This window comes from Ciona robusta, chromosome 11 (assembly GCF_009617815.1).
Source record: "Ciona robusta chromosome 11, ASM961781v2".
In the NCBI taxonomy this organism is placed as follows: domain Eukaryota; kingdom Metazoa; phylum Chordata; class Ascidiacea; order Phlebobranchia; family Cionidae; genus Ciona; species Ciona robusta.
The window spans coordinates 3,474,462-3,495,080 of NC_143245.1; positions in this window are offsets into that span (position 1 = coordinate 3,474,462).

Below are 20,619 nucleotides of genomic sequence, written 5' to 3' on the forward strand. Positions count from 1 at the left end.
ATTGTAATTGTACTATTATAAACTTAAAAATTTTTTAAAAAAATTTTGCAAAAAAAAAAAAAATTGTTGTAAAAACTTAAGTTAAAAATTTTTTTTAATAAAATTTATTTTTTTTATTGTTTAAAACAAGTAACTGTACAGTTTTAATTAAAACATTTTTTTGAATTCCTTTTGAAAACATGAAAAAATTGATTTTTTTTTGTTTTTTTGCATACAAATTTTAGTTGTACCATTATGAACTTGAAAATTTTTTTAAAAAATTTTGCAAAAAAAAAAAAAATAGTTGTAAAAACTAATGTTAAAAATTTTTTTTTAATAAAATTTATTTTTTTATTGTTTAAAACAAGTAACTGTACAGTTTTAATTAAAACATTTTTTTTAATTCTTTTGGGAAACAAGAAAAAATTGATTTTTTTTGTTTTTTTGCATAAAAATTGTAGTTGTACCATTATAAACATAAATTTTTTTTAAAAAAATTTTGCAAAAAAAAAAAATTGTTGTAAAAACTAATGTTAAAAATTTTTTTTTAATAAAATTTAATTTTTTTATTGTTTAAAACAAGAAACTGTACAGTTTTAATGAAAACATTTTTTTGAATTCTCTTGGGAAACATAAAAAAATTGATTTTTTTTTGTTTTTTTGCATAAAAATTGTAGTTGTACCATTATAAACTTAAAATTTTTTTAAAAAAATTTTGCAAAAAAAAAAAATTGTTGTAAAAACTTATGTTAAAAATTTTTTTTTAATAAAATTTAATTTTTTTATTGTTTAAAACAAGTAACTGTACAGTTTTAATAAAAACATTTTTTTGAATTCTTTTGGGAAACAAGAAAAAATTGATTTTTTTCTGTTTTTTTTGCATAAAAATTGTAGTTGTACCATTATAAACTTAAATTTTATTTTAAAAAATTTTGCAAAAAAAAAAAATTGTTGTAACAACTAATGTTAAAAATTTTTTTTTAATAAAATTTAATTTTTTTATTGTTTAAACCAAGTGACTGTACAGTTTTAATTAAAACATTTTTTTGAATTCCTTTGGGAAACATGAAAAAATTGATTTTTTTCTGTTTTTTTTGCATAAAAATTGTAGTTGTACCAATATAAACTTAAATTTTTTTAAAAAAAATTTTGCAAAAAAAAAAAAAAATTGTTGTAAAAAGTAATGTTAAAAATTTTTTTATTAAAAATTATTTTTTTTATTGTTTAAAACAAGTAACTGTACAGGTTAAATTAAAACATTTTTTTGAATTCCTTTGGGAAACATGAAAAAATTGTTGTTTTTTTTGTTTTTTTTTGCATAAAAATTGTAGTTGTACCATTATAAACCTAAAATTAAAAAAAAAAAAATTGTTGTAAAACTAATGTTAAAAATTTTTTTTAATAAAATTTAATTTTTTTATTGTTTAAAACAAGAAACTGTACAGTTTTAATGAAAACATTTTTTTGAATTCTCTTGAGAAACATAAAAAAATTGATTTTTTTTGTTTTTTTGCATAAAAATTGTAGTTGTACCATTATAAACTTAAAATTTAAAAAAAAAAATTTTGCAAAAAAAAAAAAAATTGTTGTAAAAACTTATGTTAAAAATTTTTTTTTAATAAAATTTAATTTTTTTATTGTTTAAAACAAGTAACTGTACAGTTTTAATAAAAACATTTTTTTGAATTCTTTTGGGAAACAAGAAAAAATTGATTTTTTTCTGTTTTTTTTGCATAAAAATTGTAGTTGTACCATTATAAACTTAAATTTTATTTTAAAAAATTTTGCAAAAAAAAAAAAATTGTTGTAACAACTAATGTTAAAAATTTTTTTTTAATAAAATTTAATTTTTTTATTGTTTAAACCAATTGACTGTACAGTTTTAATTAAAACATTTTTTTGAATTCCTTTGAGAAACATGAAAAAATTGATTTTTCTTTATTTTTTTGCATAAAAATTGTAGTTGTACCAATATAAACTTAAATTTTTTTAAAAAAAATTTTGCAAAAAAAAAAAAAAATTGTTGTAAAAAGTAATGTTAAAAATTTTTTTAAAAAAAATTATTTTTTTTATTGTTTAAAACAAGTAACTGTACAGGTTAAATTAAAACATTTTTTTGAATTCCTTTGGGAAACATGAAAAAATTGTTGTTTTTTTTGCATAAAAATTGTAGTTGTACCATTATAAACCTAAATTTTTTTAAAAAAAATTGTTGTAAAACTAATGTTAAAAATTTTTTTTAATAAAATTTAATTTTTTATTGTTTAAAACAAGTAACTGTACAGTTTTAATTAAAACATTTTTTTGAATTCCTTTGGAAAACATGAAAAAATTGATTTTTTTTTGTTTTTTTTGCATAAAAATTGTAGTTGTACCATTATAAACTTAATTTTTTTTTAAAAAAATTTTGCAAAAAAAAAAAAAATTGTTGTAAAAACTAATGTTAAAAATTTTTTTTAATAAAATTTAATTTTTTTATTGTTTAAAACAAATAACTGTACAGTTTTAATTGAAACATTTTTTTGAATTCCTTTGGGAAACATGAAATAATTGATTTTTTTTTGTTTTTTTGCATACAAATTGTAGTTGTACCATTATAAACTTAAAAAATTTTTTTAAAAATTTTGCAAAAAAAAAAAAATAGTTGTAAAAACTAATGTTAAAAATTTTTTTTTTAATAAAATTTAATTTTTTTATTGTTTAAAACAAGTAACTGTACAGTTTTAATTAAAACATTTTTTTGAATTCCTTTGAGAAACATGAAAAAATTGATTTTTTTTTGTTTTTTTGCATAAAAATTGTAGTTGTACCAATATAAACTTAAATTTTTGTAAAACAAACTTTGCAAAAAAAAAAAAATTGTTGTAAAAAGTAATGTTAAAAATTTTTTTTTAATAAAAATTTTTTTTTTATTGTTTAAAACAAGTAACTGTACAGGTTAAATTAAAACATTTTTTTGAATTCTTTTGGGAAACATGAAAAAATTGTTTTTTTTGTTTTTTTGCATAAAAATTGTAGTTGTACCATTATAAACTTAAAATTTTTTTAAAAAAATTTTGCAAAAAAATAAAAAAATTGTTGTAAAAACTAATGTTAAAAATTTTTTTTTTAATAAAATTTAATTTATTTATTGTTTAAACCAAGTAACTGTACAGTTTTAATTAAAACATTTTTTTGAATTCTTTTTGAGAACATGAAAAATTTGATTTTTTTTTTTTTTGCATAAAAATTGTAGTTGTACCATTATGAACTTAAAATTTTTTTAAAAAAATTGTGCAAAAAAAGAAAAATTGTTGTAAAAACTAATGTTAAAAATTATTTTTTAATAAATTTTAATTTTTTTATTGTTTAAACCAAGAAACTGTACAGTTTTAATTAAAACATTTTTTTGAATTCTTTTGGAACACATGAAAAAATTGATTTTTTTGCATAAAAATTGTAGTTGTACCATTATAAACCTAAAATTTTTTTAAAAAAATCTTTTGCAAAAAAAAAAAATTTTGTAAAACCTAATGTTAAATTTTTTTTTTTAATAAAATTTATTTTTTTTATTGTTTAAAACAAGTAACTGTACAGTTTTAATTAAAACATTTTTTTGAATTCCTTTGGGAAACATGAAAAAATTATTTTTTTTTTGTTTTTTTTGCATAAAAATTGTAGTTGTACCATTATAAACTTAAATTTTTTTTAAAAAAATTTTGCAAAAAAAAAATAAAAAATTTGTAAAAACTAATGTTAAAAATATTTTTTTAATAATATTTAATTTTTTTATTGTTTAAACCAAGTAACTGTACAGTTTTAATTAAAACATTGTTTTAAATTCTTTTTAAAAACATGAAAAAATTGATTTTTATTTGTTTTTTTTGCATAAAAATTGTAGTTGTACCATTATAAACTTAAAAAAATTTTAAAAAAATTTTGCATTAAAAAAAAATTGTTGGTAAAACTAATGTTAAATTTTTTTTTTAATAAAAATTTTTTTTTTTATTGTTTAAAACAAGTAACTGTACAGGTTAAATTAAAACATTTTTTTGAATTCCTTTGGAAAACATGAAAAAATTGTTTTTTTTTTGTTTTTTTGCATAAAAATTGTAGTTGTACCATTATAAACTTGAAATTTTTTAAAAAAAATTTTGCAATAAAAAAAAAAATTGTTGTAAAAACTAATGTTAAAAATTTTTTTTTAATAAAATTTAATTTTTTTATTGTTTAAAACAAGTAACTGTACAGGTTAAATTAAAACACTTTTTTGAATTCCTTTGGAAAACATGAAAAAATTGTTGTTTTTTTTTGTTTTTTTTGCATAAAAATTGTAGTTTTACCATTATAAACCTAAAATTTTTAAAAAAAAATTGTTGTAAAACGAATGTTAAAAATTTTTTTTAATAAAATTTAATTTTAAAACAAGTAACTGTACAGTTTTAATTAAAACATTTTTTTGAATTCCTTTGGGAAACATGAAATAATTGATTTTTTTTGTTTTTTTTGCATAAAAATTGTAGTTGTACCATTATAAACTTAAATTTTTTTTAAAAAAATTTTGCAAAAAAAAAAAAATTGTTGTAAAAACTAATGTTAAAAATTTTGTTTTAATAAAATTTAATTTTTTTATTGTTTAAAACAAATAACTGTACAGTTTTAATTGAAACATTTTTTTGAATTCCTTTGGAAAACATGAAATAATAGATTTTTTTTTGTTTTTTTGCATACAAATTGTAGTTGTACCATTATAAACTTGAAAATTTTTTTTAAAAATTTTGCAAAAAAAAAAAATAGTTGTAAAAACTAATGTTAAAAATTTTTTTTTTAATAAAATTTAATTTTTTTATTGTTTAAAACAAGTAACTGTACAGTTTTAATTAAAACATTTTTTTGAATTCCTTTGAGAAATATGAAAAAATTGATTTTTTTTTGTTTTTTTTGCATAAAAATTGTAGTTGTACCAATATAAACTTAAAATCTTTTTAAATAAATTTTGCAAAAAAAAAAAAATTGTTGTAAAAAGTAATGTTAAAAATTTTTTTTTAATAAAAATTATTTTTTTTATTGTTTAAAACAAGTAACTGTACAGGTTAAATTAAAACATTTTTTTGAATTCCTTTGGGAAACATGAAAAAATCGTTTTGTTTTTTGTTTTTTTTTGCATAAAAATTGTAGTTGTACCATTATAAACCTAAAAATTAAAAAAAAAAAATTTGCAAAAAAAAAAAAAAAATTGTTGTAAAACTAATGTTAAAGATTTTTTTTAATTAAATTTAATTTTTTATTGTTTAAAACAAGTAACTGTACAGTTTTAATTAAAACATTTTTTTAAATTCTTTTGGGAAACATGAAAAAATTGTTTTTTTTTGTTTTTTTGCATAAAAATTGTAGTTGTACCATTATAAACTTAATATTTTTTTAAAAAAATTTTGCAAAAAAAAAAAATTGTTGTAAAAACTAATGTTAAAATTTTTTTTTGAATAAAATTTAATTTTTTTATTGTTTAAAACTAGTAACTGTACAGTTTTAATTAAAACATTTTTTTGAATTCTTTTGGGAAACATGAAAAAATTGATTTTTATTGTTTTTTTGCATAAAATTTGTAATTGTACTATTATAAACTTAAAAATTTTTTAAAAAAATTTTGCAAAAAAAAAAAAATTGTTGTAAAAACTTATGTTAAAAATTTTTTTTTAATAAAATTTATTTTTTTTATTGTTTTAAACAAGTAACTGTACAGTTTTAATGAAAACATTTCTTTGAATTCCTTTGGAAAACATGAAAAAATTGATTTTTTTTTGTTTTTTTGCATAAAAATTGTAGTTGTACCATTATAAACTTAAAATTTTTTTAAAAAAATTTTGCAAAAAAAAAAAAATTGTTGTAAAAACTAATGTTAAAAATTTTTTTTTAATAAAATTTAATTTTTTTATTGTTTAAAACAAGTAACTGTACAGGTTAAATTAAAACATTTTTTTGAATTCCTTTGGAAAACATGAAAAAATTGATTTTTTTTTGTTTTTTTGCATAAAAATTGTAGTCGTACCATTATGAACTTTAAATTTTTTTAAAAAAATTTTGCAAAAAATAAAAAAATTGTTGTAAAAACTAATGTTAAAAATTTTTTTTTTAATAAAATTTAATTTTTTTATTGTTTAAACCAAGTAACTGTAGAGTTTTAATTAAAACATTTTTTTGAATTCTTTTTGAGAACATGAAAAAAATGATTTTTTTTTGTTTTTTTGCATAAAAATTGTAGTTGTACCATTATAAACTTAAAATTTTTTAAAAAAAATTTTGCAAAAAAAAAAAATTGTTGTAAAAACTAATGTTAAAATTTTTTTTTGAATAAAATTTAATTTTTTTATTGTTTAAAACTAGTAACTGTACAGTTTTAATTAAAACATTTTTTTGAATTCTTTTGGGAAACATGAAAAAATTGATTTTTATTGTTTTTTTGCATAAAATTTGTAATTGTACTATTATAAACTTAAAAATTTTTTAAAAAAATTTTGCAAAAAAAAAAAAAATTGTTGTAAAAACTAATGTTAAAAATTTTTTTTTTAATAAAATTTAATTTTTTTATTGTTTAAAACAAGTAACTGTACAGTTTTAATTAAAACATTTTTTTGAATTCCTTTGAGAAATATGAAAAAATTGATTTTTTTTTGTTTTTTTTGCATAAAAATTGTAGTTGTACCAATATAAACTTAAAATCTTTTTAAATAAATTTTGCAAAAAAAAAAAAATTGTTGTAAAAAGTGATGTTAAAAATTTTTTTTTAATAAAAATTATTTTTTTTATTGTTTAAAACAAGTAACTGTACAGGTTAAATTAAAACATTTTTTTGAATTCCTTTGGGAAACATGAAAAAATCGTTTTGTTTTTTGTTTTTTTTTGCATAAAAATTGTAGTTGTACCATTATAAACCTAAAAATTAAAAAAAAAAATTTGCAAAAAAAAAAAAAATTGTTGTAAAACTAATGTTAAAGATTTTTTTTAATTAAATTTAATTTTTTATTGTTTAAAACAAGTAACTGTACAGTTTTAATTAAAACATTTTTTTAAATTCTTTTGGGAAACATGAAAAAATTTTTTTTTTTTGTTTTTTTGCATAAAAATTGTAGTCGTACCATTATGAACTTAAAATTTTTTAAAAAAAATTTTGCAAAAAAAAAAAAATTGTTGTAAAAACTAATGTTAAAATTTTTTTTTGAATAAAATTTAATTTTTTTATTGTTTAAAACTAGTAACTGTACAGTTTTAATTAAAACATTTTTTTGAATTCCTTTGGGAAACATGAAAAAATTGATTTTTTTTTGTTTTTTTGGCATAAAAATTGTAGTTGTACCATTACGAACTTAAATTTTTTTTTTTAAATTTTGCAAAAAAAAAATTGTTTTAAAAACTAATGTTAAAAATTTTTTTTAATAAAATTTAATTTTTTTATTGTTTAAACCAAATAACTGTACAGTTTTAATTAAAACATTTTTTTGAATTCCTTTGGAAAACATGAAAAAATTGATTTTTTTTTGTTTTTTTGCATAAAAATTGTAGTTGTACCATTATAAACTTAAAATTTTTTTAAAAAAATTTTGAAAAAAAAAAAAATTGTAAAAACTAATAATACAAATTTTTTTTTAATAAAATTTAATTTTTTTATTGTTTAAAACAAGTAACTGAAAAGTTTTAAATAAAAACTTTTTTTTTAATAAAATTTATTTTTTTTATTGTTTAAACCAAGTAACTGTAGAGTTTTAATTAAAACATTTTTTTGAATTCTTTTTGAGAACATGAAAAAAATGATTTTTTTTTGTTTTTTTGCATAAAAATTGTAGTTGTACCAATATAAACTTAAAATTTTTTTAAAAAAATTTTGCAGAAAAAAATTGTTGTAAAAAGTAATGTTAAAATTTTTTTTTTAATAAAAATTTTTTTTTATTGTTTAAAACAAGTAACTGTACAGGTTAAATTAAAACATTTTTTTGAATTCTTTGGGAAACATGAAAAAATTGTTTTTTTGCATAGAAATTGTAGTTGTATCATTATGAACCTAAAATTTTTTAAAAAAAATTTTGCAAAAAAAAAAAATTGTTGTAAAACTAATGTTAAAAATTTTTTTAATAAAATTTAATTTTTTATTGTTTAAAACAAGTAACTGTACAGTTTTAATTAAAACATTTTTTTGAATTCTTTTGGGAAACATGAAAAAATTGATTTTTATTGTTTTTTTGCATAAAGATTGTAGTTGTACCATTATGAACTTAAAATTTTTTTAAAAAAATTTTGCAAAAAAAAAAAATTGTTGTAAAAACTAATTTAAAAAAAATTTTTTTTAATAAAATTTAATTTTTTTATTGTTTAAACCAAGAAACTGTACAGTTTTAATTAAAACATTTTTTTGAATTTCTTTGGGAAACATGAAAAAATTGATTTTTTTTGCATAAAATTTGTAATTGTACTATTATAAACATAAAAATTTTTTAAAAAAATTTTGCAAAAAAAAAAATTGTTGTAAAAACTTATGTTAAAAATTTTTTTTTAATAAATTTTTTTTCTTTTATTGTTTAAAACAAGTAACTGTACAGTTTTAATGAAAACATTTCTTTGAATTCCTTTGAGAAACATGAAAAAAATGATTTTTTTTGTTTTTTTGCATAAAAATTGTAGTTGTACCATTATAAACTTAAAATTTTTTTAAAAAAATTTTGCAAAAAAAAAAAAATTGTTGTAAAAACTTATGTTAAAAATTTTTTTTTAATAAATTTTTTTTTTTTATTGTTTAAAACAAGTAACTGTACAGTTTTAATGAAAACATTTCTTTGAATTCCTTTGGGAAACATGAAAAAAATGATTTTTTTTGTTTTTTTGCATAAAAATTGTAGTTGTACCATTATAAACCTAAATTTTTTTTAAAAAAATTGTTGTAAAACTAATGTTAAAAATTTTTTTAAAAAAAAATTAATTTTTTATTGTTTAAAACAAGTAACTGTACAGTTTTAATTAAAACATTTTTTTGAATTCCTTTGGGAAACATGAAATAATTGATTTTTTTTGTTTTTTTTGCATAAAAAATGTAGTTGTACCATTATAAACTTAAATGTTTTTTAAAAAAATTTTGCAAAAAAAAAAAAATTGTTGTAAAAACTAATGTTAAAAATTTTTTTTTAATAAAATTTAATTTTTTTATTGTTTAAAACAAATAACTGTACAGTTTTAATTGAAACATTTTTTTGAATTCCTTTGGGAAACATGAAATAATTGATTTTTTTTTGTTTTTTTGCAAACAAATTGTAGTTGTACCATTATAAACTTAAAAAATTTTTTTAAAAATTTTGCAAAAAAAAAAAAAATAGTTGTAAAAACTAATGTTAAAAATTTTTTTTTTAATAAAATTTAATTTTTTTATTGTTTAAAACAAGTAACTGTACAGTTTTAATTAAAACATTTTTTTGAATTCCTTTGAGAAACATGAAAAAATTGATTTTTTTTTGTTTTTTTGCATAAAAATTGTAGTTGTACCAATATAAACTTAAATTTTTGTAAAACAAACTTTGCAAAAAAAAAAAAATTGTTGTAAAAAGTAATGTTAAAAATTTTTTTTTAATAAAAATTTTTTTTTTATTGTTTAAAACAAGTAACTGTACAGGTTAAATTAAAACATTTTTTTGAATTCTTTTGGGAAACATGAAAAAATTGTTTTTTTTGTTTTTTTGCATAAAAATTGTAGTTGTACCATTATAAACTTAAAATTTTTTTAAAAAAATTTTGCAAAAAAATAAAAAAATTGTTGTAAAAACTAATGTTAAAAATTTTTTTTTTAATAAAATTTAATTTATTTATTGTTTAAACCAAGTAACTGTACAGTTTTAATTAAAACATTTTTTTGAATTCTTTTTGAGAACATGAAAAATTTGATTTTTTTTTTTTTTGCATAAAAATTGTAGTTGTACCATTATGAACTTAAAATTTTTTTAAAAAAATTTTGCAAAAAAAAAAAATTGTTGTAAAAACTAATGTTAAAAATTTTTTTTTAATAAATTTTAATTTTTTTATTGTTTAAACCAAGAAACTGTACAGTTTTAATTAAAACATTTTTTTGAATTCTTTTGGAACACATGAAAAAATTGATTTTTTTGCATAAAAATTGTAGTTGTACCATTATAAACCTAAAATTTTTTTAAAAAAATCTTTTGCAAAAAAAAAAAATTTTGTAAAACCTAATGTTAAATTTTTTTTTTTAATAAAATTTATTTTTTTTATTGTTTAAAACAAGTAACTGTACAGTTTTAATTAAAACATTTTTTTGAATTCCTTTGGGAAACATGAAAAAATTATTTTTTTTTTGTTTTTTTTGCATAAAAATTGTAGTTGTACCATTATAAACTTAAATTTTTTTTAAAAAAATTTTGCAAAAAAAAAATAAAAAATTTGTAAAAACTAATGTTAAAAATATTTTTTTAATAATATTTAATTTTTTTATTGTTTAAACCAAGTAACTGTACAGTTTTAATTAAAACATTGTTTTAAATTCTTTTTAAAAACATGAAAAAATTGATTTTTATTTGTTTTTTTTGCATAAAAATTGTAGTTGTACCATTATAAACTTAAAAAAATTTTAAAAAAATTTTGCATTAAAAAAAAATTGTTGGTAAAACTAATGTTAAATTTTTTTTTTAATAAAAATTTTTTTTTTTATTGTTTAAAACAAGTAACTGTACAGGTTAAATTAAAACATTTTTTTGAATTCCTTTGGAAAACATGAAAAAATTGTTTTTTTTTTTGTTTTTTTGCATAAAAATTGTAGTTGTACCATTATAAACTTGAAATTTTTTAAAAAAAATTTTGCAATAAAAAAAAAAATTGTTGTAAAAACTAATGTTAAAAATTTTTTTTTAATAAAATTTAATTTTTTTATTGTTTAAAACAAGTAACTGTACAGGTTAAATTAAAACACTTTTTTGAATTCCTTTGGAAAACATGAAAAAATTGTTGTTTTTTTTTGTTTTTTTTGCATAAAAATTGTAGTTTTACCATTATAAACCTAAAATTTTTAAAAAAAAATTGTTGTAAAACGAATGTTAAAAATTTTTTTTAATAAAATTTAATTTTAAAACAAGTAACTGTACAGTTTTAATTAAAACATTTTTTTGAATTCCTTTGGGAAACATGAAATAATTGATTTTTTTTGTTTTTTTTGCATAAAAATTGTAGTTGTACCATTATAAACTTAAATTTTTTTTAAAAAAATTTTGCAAAAAAAAAAAATTGTTGTAAAAACTAATGTTAAAAATTTTGTTTTAATAAAATTTAATTTTTTTATTGTTTAAAACAAATAACTGTACAGTTTTAATTGAAACATTTTTTTGAATTCCTTTGGAAAACATGAAATAATAGATTTTTTTTTGTTTTTTTGCATACAAATTGTAGTTGTACCATTATAAACTTGAAAATTTTTTTTAAAAATTTTGCAAAAAAAAAAAATAGTTGTAAAAACTAATGTTAAAAATTTTTTTTTTAATAAAATTTAATTTTTTTATTGTTTAAAACAAGTAACTGTACAGTTTTAATTAAAACATTTTTTTGAATTCCTTTGAGAAATATGAAAAAATTGATTTTTTTTTGTTTTTTTTGCATAAAAATTGTAGTTGTACCAATATAAACTTAAAATCTTTTTAAATAAATTTTGCAAAAAAAAAAAAAATTGTTGTAAAAAGTAATGTTAAAAATTTTTTTTTAATAAAAATTATTTTTTTTATTGTTTAAAACAAGTAACTGTACAGGTTAAATTAAAACATTTTTTTGAATTCCTTTGGGAAACATGAAAAAATCGTTTTGTTTTTTGTTTTTTTTGCATAAAAATTGTAGTTGTACCATTATAAACCTAAAAATTAAAAAAAAAAAATTTGCAAAAAAAAAAAAAAATTGTTGTAAAACTAATGTTAAAGATTTTTTTTAATTAAATTTAATTTTTTATTGTTTAAAACAAGTAACTGTACAGTTTTAATTAAAACATTTTTTTAAATTCTTTTGGGAAACATGAAAAAATTGTTTTTTTTTGTTTTTTTGCATAAAAATTGTAGTTGTACCATTATAAACTTAATATTTTTTTAAAAAAATTTTGCAAAAAAAAAAATTGTTGTAAAAACTAATGTTAAAATTTTTTTTTGAATAAAATTTAATTTTTTTATTGTTTAAAACTAGTAACTGTACAGTTTTAATTAAAACATTTTTTTGAATTCTTTTGGGAAACATGAAAAAATTGATTTTTATTGTTTTTTTGCATAAAATTTGTAATTGTACTATTATAAACTTAAAAATTTTTTAAAAAAATTTTGCAAAAAAAAAAAATTGTTGTAAAAACTTATGTTAAAAATTTTTTTTTAATAAAATTTATTTTTTTTATTGTTTTAAACAAGTAACTGTACAGTTTTAATGAAAACATTTTTTTGAATTCCTTTGGAAAACATGAAAAAATTGATTTTTTTTTGTTTTTTTGCATAAAAATTGTAGTTGTACCATTATAAACTTAAAATTTTTTTAAAAAAATTTTGCAAAAAAAAAAAAATTGTTGTAAAAACTAATGTTAAAAATTTTTTTTTAATAAAATTTAATTTTTTTATTGTTTAAAACAAGTAACTGTACAGGTTAAATTAAAACATTTTTTTGAATTCCTTTGGAAAACATGAAAAAATTGATTTTTTTTTGTTTTTTTGCATAAAAATTGTAGTCGTACCATTATGAACTTTAAATTTTTTTAAAAAAATTTTGCAAAAAATAAAAAAATTGTTGTAAAAACTAATGTTAAAAATTTTTTTTTTAATAAAATTTAATTTTTTTATTGTTTAAACCAAGTAACTGTAGAGTTTTAATTAAAACATTTTTTTGAATTCTTTTTGAGAACATGAAAAAAATGATTTTTTTTTGTTTTTTTGCATAAAAATTGTAGTTGTACCATTATAAACTTAAATTTTTTTAAAAAAAATTTTGCAAAAAAAAAAAATTGTTGTAAAAACTAATGTTAAAATTTTTTTTTGAATAAAATTTAATTTTTTTATTGTTTAAAACTAGTAACTGTACAGTTTTAATTAAAACATTTTTTTGAATTCTTTTGGGAAACATGAAAAAATTGATTTTTATTGTTTTTTTGCATAAAATTTGTAATTGTACTATTATAAACTTAAAAATTTTTTAAAAAAATTTTGCAAAAAAAAAAAAAATTGTTGTAAAAACTAATGTTAAAAATTTTTTTTTTAATAAAATTTAATTTTTTTATTGTTTAAAACAAGTAACTGTACAGTTTTAATTAAAACATTTTTTTGAATTCCTTTGAGAAATATGAAAAAATTGATTTTTTTTTGTTTTTTTTGCATAAAAATTGTAGTTGTACCAATATAAACTTAAAATCTTTTTAAATAAATTTTGCAAAAAAAAAAAAATTGTTGTAAAAAGTGATGTTAAAAATTTTTTTTAATAAAAATTATTTTTTTTATTGTTTAAAACAAGTAACTGTACAGGTTAAATTAAAACATTTTTTTGAATTCCTTTGGGAAACATGAAAAAATCGTTTTGTTTTTTGTTTTTTTTTGCATAAAAATTGTAGTTGTACCATTATAAACCTAAAAATTAAAAAAAAAAAATTTGCAAAAAAAAAAAAAAATTGTTGTAAAACTAATGTTAAAGATTTTTTTTAATTAAATTTAATTTTTTATTGTTTAAAACAAGTAACTGTACAGTTTTAATTAAAACATTTTTTTAAATTCTTTTGGGAAACATGAAAAAATTTTTTTTTTTTGTTTTTTTGCATAAAAATTGTAGTCGTACCATTATGAACTTAAAATTTTTTAAAAAAAATTTTGCAAAAAAAAAAAAATTGTTGTAAAAACTAATGTTAAAATTTTTTTTTGAATAAAATTTAATTTTTTTATTGTTTAAAACTAGTAACTGTACAGTTTTAATTAAAACATTTTTTTGAATTCCTTTGGGAAACATGAAAAAATTGATTTTTTTTTGTTTTTTTGGCATAAAAATTGTAGTTGTACCATTACGAACTTAAATTTTTTTTTTTTAAATTTTGCAAAAAAAAAATTGTTTTAAAAACTAATGTTAAAAATTTTTTTTAATAAAATTTAATTTTTTTATTGTTTAAACCAAATAACTGTACAGTTTTAATTAAAACATTTTTTTGAATTCCTTTGGAAAACATGAAAAAATTGATTTTTTTTTGTTTTTTTGCATAAAAATTGTAGTTGTACCATTATAAACTTAAAATTTTTTTAGAAAAATTTTGAAAAAAAAAAAAATTGTAAAAACTAATAATACAAATTTTTTTTTAATAAAATTTAATTTTTTTATTGTTTAAAACAAGTAACTGAAAAGTTTTAAATAAAAACTTTTTTTTTAATAAAATTTATTTTTTTTATTGTTTAAACCAAGTAACTGTAGAGTTTTAATTAAAACATTTTTTTGAATTCTTTTTGAGAACATGAAAAAAATGATTTTTTTTTGTTTTTTTGCATAAAAATTGTAGTTGTACCAATATAAACTTAAAATTTTTTTAAAAAAATTTTGCAGAAAAAAATTGTTGTAAAAAGTAATGTTAAAATTTTTTTTTTAATAAAAATTTTTTTTTATTGTTTAAAACAAGTAACTGTACAGGTTAAATTAAAACATTTTTTTGAATTCTTTGGGAAACATGAAAAAATTGTTTTTTTGCATAGAAATTGTAGTTGTATCATTATGAACCTAAAATTTTTTAAAAAAAATTTTGCAAAAAAAAAAAAATTGTTGTAAAACTAATGTTAAAAATTTTTTTAATAAAATTTAATTTTTTATTGTTTAAAACAAGTAACTGTACAGTTTTAATTAAAACATTTTTTTGAATTCTTTTGGGAAACATGAAAAATTGATTTTTATTGTTTTTTTGCATAAAGATTGTAGTTGTACCATTATGAACTTAAAATTTTTTTAAAAAAATTTTGCAAAAAAAAAAAATTGTTGTAAAAACTAATTTAAAAAAAATTTTTTTTAATAAAATTTAATTTTTTTATTGTTTAAACCAAGAAACTGTACAGTTTTAATTAAAACATTTTTTTGAATTTCTTTGGGAAACATGAAAAAATTGATTTTTTTTGCATAAAATTTGTAATTGTACTATTATAAACATAAAAATTTTTTAAAAAAATTTTGCAAAAAAAAAAATTGTTGTAAAAACTTATGTTAAAAATTTTTTTTTAATAAATTTTTTTTCTTTTATTGTTTAAAACAAGTAACTGTACAGTTTTAATGAAAACATTTCTTTGAATTCCTTTGAGAAACATGAAAAAAATGATTTTTTTTGTTTTTTTGCATAAAAATTGTAGTTGTACCATTATAAACTTAAAATTTTTTTAAAAAAATTTTGCAAAAAAAAAAAATTGTTGTAAAAACTTATGTTAAAAATTTTTTTTTAATAAATTTTTTTTTTTTATTGTTTAAAACAAGTAACTGTACAGTTTTAATGAAAACATTTCTTTGAATTCCTTTGGGAAACATGAAAAAAATGATTTTTTTTGTTTTTTTGCATAAAAATTGTAGTTGTACCATTATAAACCTAAATTTTTTTTAAAAAAATTGTTGTAAAACTAATGTTAAAAATTTTTTTAAAAAAAAATTAATTTTTTATTGTTTAAAACAAGTAACTGTACAGTTTTAATTAAAACATTTTTTTGAATTCCTTTGGGAAACATGAAATAATTGATTTTTTTTGTTTTTTTTGCATAAAAAATGTAGTTGTACCATTATAAACTTAAATGTTTTTTAAAAAAATTTTGCAAAAAAAAAAAATTGTTGTAAAAACTAATGTTAAAAATTTTTTTTTAATAAAATTTAATTTTTTTATTGTTTAAAACAAATAACTGTACAGTTTTAATTGAAACATTTTTTTGAATTCCTTTGGGAAACATGAAATAATTGATTTTTTTTTTGTTTTTTTGCATAAAAATTGTAGTTGTACCATTATAAACTTAAAATTTTTTTAAAAAAATTTTGCAAAAAAAAAAAAATTGTTGTAAAAACTTATGTTAAAAATTTTTTTTTAATAAATTTTTTTTTTTTATTGTTTAAAACAAGTAACTGTACAGTTTTAATGAAAACATTTCTTTGAATTCCTTTGGGAAACATGAAAAAAATGATTTTTTTTGTTTTTTTGCATAAAAATTGTAGTTGTACCATTATAAACCTAAATTTTTTTTAAAAAAATTGTTGTAAAACTAATGTTAAAAATTTTTTTTAAAAAAAATTAATTTTTTATTGTTTAAAACAAGTAACTGTACAGTTTTAATTAAAACATTTTTTTGAATTCCTTTGGGAAACATGAAATAATTGATTTTTTTTGTTTTTTTTGCATAAAAAATGTAGTTGTACCATTATAAACTTAAATTTTGTTTAAAAAAATTTTGCAAAAAAAAAAAAAATTGTTGTAAAAACTAATGTTAAAAATTTTTTTTTAATAAAATTTAATTTTTTTATTGTTTAAAACAAATAACTGTACAGTTTTAATTGAAACATTTTTTTGAATTCCTTTGGGAAACATGAAATAATTGATTTTTTTTTTGTTTTTTTGCATACAAATTGTAGTTGTACCATTATAAACTTAAAAATTTTTTTTAACAATTTTGCAAAAAAAAAAAATAGTTGTAAAAACTAATGTTAAAAATTTTTTTTTTAATAAAATTTAATTTTTTTATTGTTTAAAACAAGTAACTGTACAGTTTTAATTAAAACATTTTTTTGAATTCCTTTGAGAAACATGAAAAAATTGATTTTTTTTTGTTTTTTTTGCATAAAAATTGTAGTTGTACCAATATAAACTTAAAATTTTTTAAAATAAATTTTGCAAAAAAAAAAAAAATTGTTGTAAAAAGTAATGTTAAAAATTTTTTTTAATAAAAATTATTTTTTTTATTGTTTAAAACAAGTAACCGTACAGGTTAAATTAAAACATTTTTTTGAATTCCTTTGGGAAACATGAAAAAATCGTTTTGTTTTTTGTTTTTTTTTGCATAAAAATTGTAGTTGTACCATTATAAACCTAAAATTTTTAAAAAAAATTTTGCAAAAAAAAAAAAATTGTTGTAAAACTAATGTTAAAGATTTTTTTTAATTAAATTAAATTTTTTATTGTTTAAAACAAGTAACTGTACAGTTTTAATTAAAACATTTTTTTGAATTCTTTTGGGAAACATGAAAAAATTGTTTTTTTTTTGTTTTTTTGCATAAAAATTGTAGTTGTACCATTATAAACTTAATATTTTTTTAAAAAAATTTTGCAAAAAAAAAAAATTGTTGTAAAAACTAATGTTAAAATTTTTTTTTGAATAAAATTTAATTTTTTTATTGTTTAAAACTAGTAACTGTACAGTTTTAATTAAAACATTTTTTTGAATTCTTTTGGGAAACATGAAAAAATTGATTTTTATTGTTTTTTTGCATAAAATTGGTAATTGTACTATTATAAACTTAAAAATTTTTTAAAAAAATTTTGCAAAAAAAAAAAATTGTTGTAAAAACTTATGTTAAAAATTTTTTTTTAATAAAATTTATTTTTTTTATTGTTTTAAACAAGTAACTGTACAGTTTTAATGAAAACATTTTTTTGAATTCCTTTGGAAAACATGAAAAAATTGATTTTTTTTTTGTTTTTTTGCATAAAAATTGTAGTTGTACCATTATAAACTTAAAATTTTTTTAAAAAAATTTTGCAAAAAAAAAAAATTGTTGTAAAAACTAATGTTAAAAATTTTTTTTTAATAAAATTTAATTTTTTTATTGTTTAAAACAAGTAACTGTACAGGTTAAATTAAAACATTTTTTTGAATTCCTTTGGAAAACATGAAAAAATTGATTTTTTTTTGTTTTTTTGCATAAAAATTGTAGTTGTACCATTATGAACTTTAAATTTTTTTAAAAAAATTTTGCAAAAAATAAAAAATTGTTGTAAAAACTAATGTTAAAAATTTTTTTTTTAATAAAATTTAATTTTTTTATTGTTTAAACCAAGTAACTGTAGAGTTTTAATTAAAACATTTTTTTGAATTCTTTTTGAGAACATGAAAAAAATGATTTTTTTTTGTTTTTTTGCATAAAAATTGTAGTTGTACCATTATAAACTTAAATTTTTTAAAAAAATTTTGCAAAAAAAAAAAATTGTTGTAAAAACTAATGTTAAAATTTTTTTTTGAATAAAATTTAATTTTTTTATTGTTTAAAACTAGTAACTGTACAGTTTTAATTAAAACATTTTTTTGAATTCTTTTGGGAAACATGAAAAAATTGATTTTTATTGTTTTTTTGCATAAAATTTGTAATTGTACTATTATAAACTTAAAAATTTTTTAAAAAAATTTTGCAAAAAAAAAAAAAAATTGTTGTAAAAACTAATGTTAAAAATTTTTTTTTTAATAAAATTTAATTTTTTTATTGTTTAAAACAAGTAACTGTACAGTTTTAATTAAAACATTTTTTTTGAATTCCTTTGAGAAATATGAAAAAATTGATTTTTTTTTGTTTTTTTTGCATAAAAATTGTAGTTGTACCAATATAAACTTAAAATCTTTTTAAATAAATTTTGCAAAAAAAAAAAAATTGTTGTAAAAAGTGATGTTAAAAATTTTTTTTAATAAAAATTATTTTTTTTATTGTTTAAAACAAGTAACTGTACAGGTTAAATTAAAACATTTTTTTGAATTCCTTTGGGAAACATGAAAAAATCGTTTTGTTTTTTGTTTTTTTTTGCATAAAAATTGTAGTTGTACCATTATAAACCTAAAAATTAAAAAAAAAAAATTTGCAAAAAAAAAAAAAATTGTTGTAAAACTAATGTTAAAGATTTTTTTTAATTAAATTTAATTTTTTATTGTTTAAAACAAGTAACTGTACAGTTTTAATTAAAACATTTTTTTAAATTCTTTTGGGAAACATGAAAAAATTTTTTTTTTTTGTTTTTTTGCATAAAATTGTAGTCGTACCATTATGAACTTAAAATTTTTTAAAAAAAATTTTGCAAAAAAAAAAAAATTGTTGTAAAAACTAATGTTAAAATTTTTTTTTGAATAAAATTTAATTTTTTTATTGTTTAAAACTAGTAACTGTACAGTTTTAATTAAAACATTTTTTTGAATTCCTTTGGGAAACATGAAAAAATTGATTTTTTTTTGTTTTTTTGGCATAAAAATTGTAGTTGTACCATTACGAACTTAAATTTTTTTTTTTTAAATTTTGCAAAAAAAAAAATTGTTTTAAAAACTAATGTTAAAAATTTTTTTTAATAAAATTTAATTTTTTTATTGTTTAAACCAAATAACTGTACAGTTTTAATTAAAACATTTTTTTGAATTCCTTTGGAAAACATGAAAAAATTGATTTTTTTTTGTTTTTTTGCATAAAAATTGTAGTTGTACCATTATAAACTTAAAATTTTTTAGAAAAATTTTGAAAAAAAAAAAAATTGTAAAAACTAATAATACAATTTTTTTTTAATAAAATTTAATTTTTTTATTGTTTAAAACAAGTAACTGAAAAGTTTTAAATAAAAACTTTTTTTTTAATAAAATTTATTTTTTTTATTGTTTAAACCAAGTAACTGTAGAGTTTTAATTAAAACATTTTTTTGAATTCTTTTTGAGAACATGAAAAAAATGATTTTTTTTTGTTTTTTTGCATAAAAATTGTAGTTGTACCAATATAAACTTAAAATTTTTTTAAAAAAATTTTGCAGAAAAAAATTGTTGTAAAAAGTAATGTTAAAATTTTTTTTTTAATAAAAATTTTTTTTTATTGTTTAAAACAAGTAACTGTACAGGTTAAATTAAAACATTTTTTTGAATTCTTTGGGAAACATGAAAAAATTGTTTTTTTGCATAGAAATTGTAGTTGTATCATTATGAACCTAAAATTTTTTAAAAAAATTTTGCAAAAAAAAAAAAATTGTTGTAAAACTAATGTTAAAAATTTTTTAATAAAATTTAATTTTTTTATTGTTTAAAACAAGTAACTGTACAGTTTTAATTAAAACATTTTTTTGAATTCTTTTGGGAAACATGAAAAAATTGATTTTTATTGTTTTTTTGCATAAAGATTGTAGTTGTACCATTATGAACTTAAAATTTTTTAAAAAAATTTTGCAAAAAAAAAAATTGTTGTAAAAACTAATTTAAAAAAATTTTTTTTAATAAAATTTAATTTTTTTATTGTTTAAACCAAGAAACTGTACAGTTTTTAATTAAAACATTTTTTTGAATTTCTTTGGGAAACATGAAAAAATTGATTTTTTTTGCATAAAATTTGTAATTGTACTATTATAAACATAAAAATTTTTTAAAAAAATTTTGCAAAAAAAAAAATTGTTGTAAAAACTTATGTTAAAAATTTTTTTTAATAAATTTTTTTCTTTTATTGTTTAAAACAAGTAACTGTACAGTTTTAATGAAAACATTTCTTTGAATTCCTTGAGAAACATGAAAAAAATGATTTTTTTTTTTTTTTGCATAAAAATTGTAGTTGTACCATTATAACTTAAAATTTTTTTAAAAAAATTTTGCAAAAAAAAAAAAATTGTTGTAAAAACTTATGTTAAAATTTTTTTTTAATAAATTTTTTTTTTTTTATTGTTTAAAACAA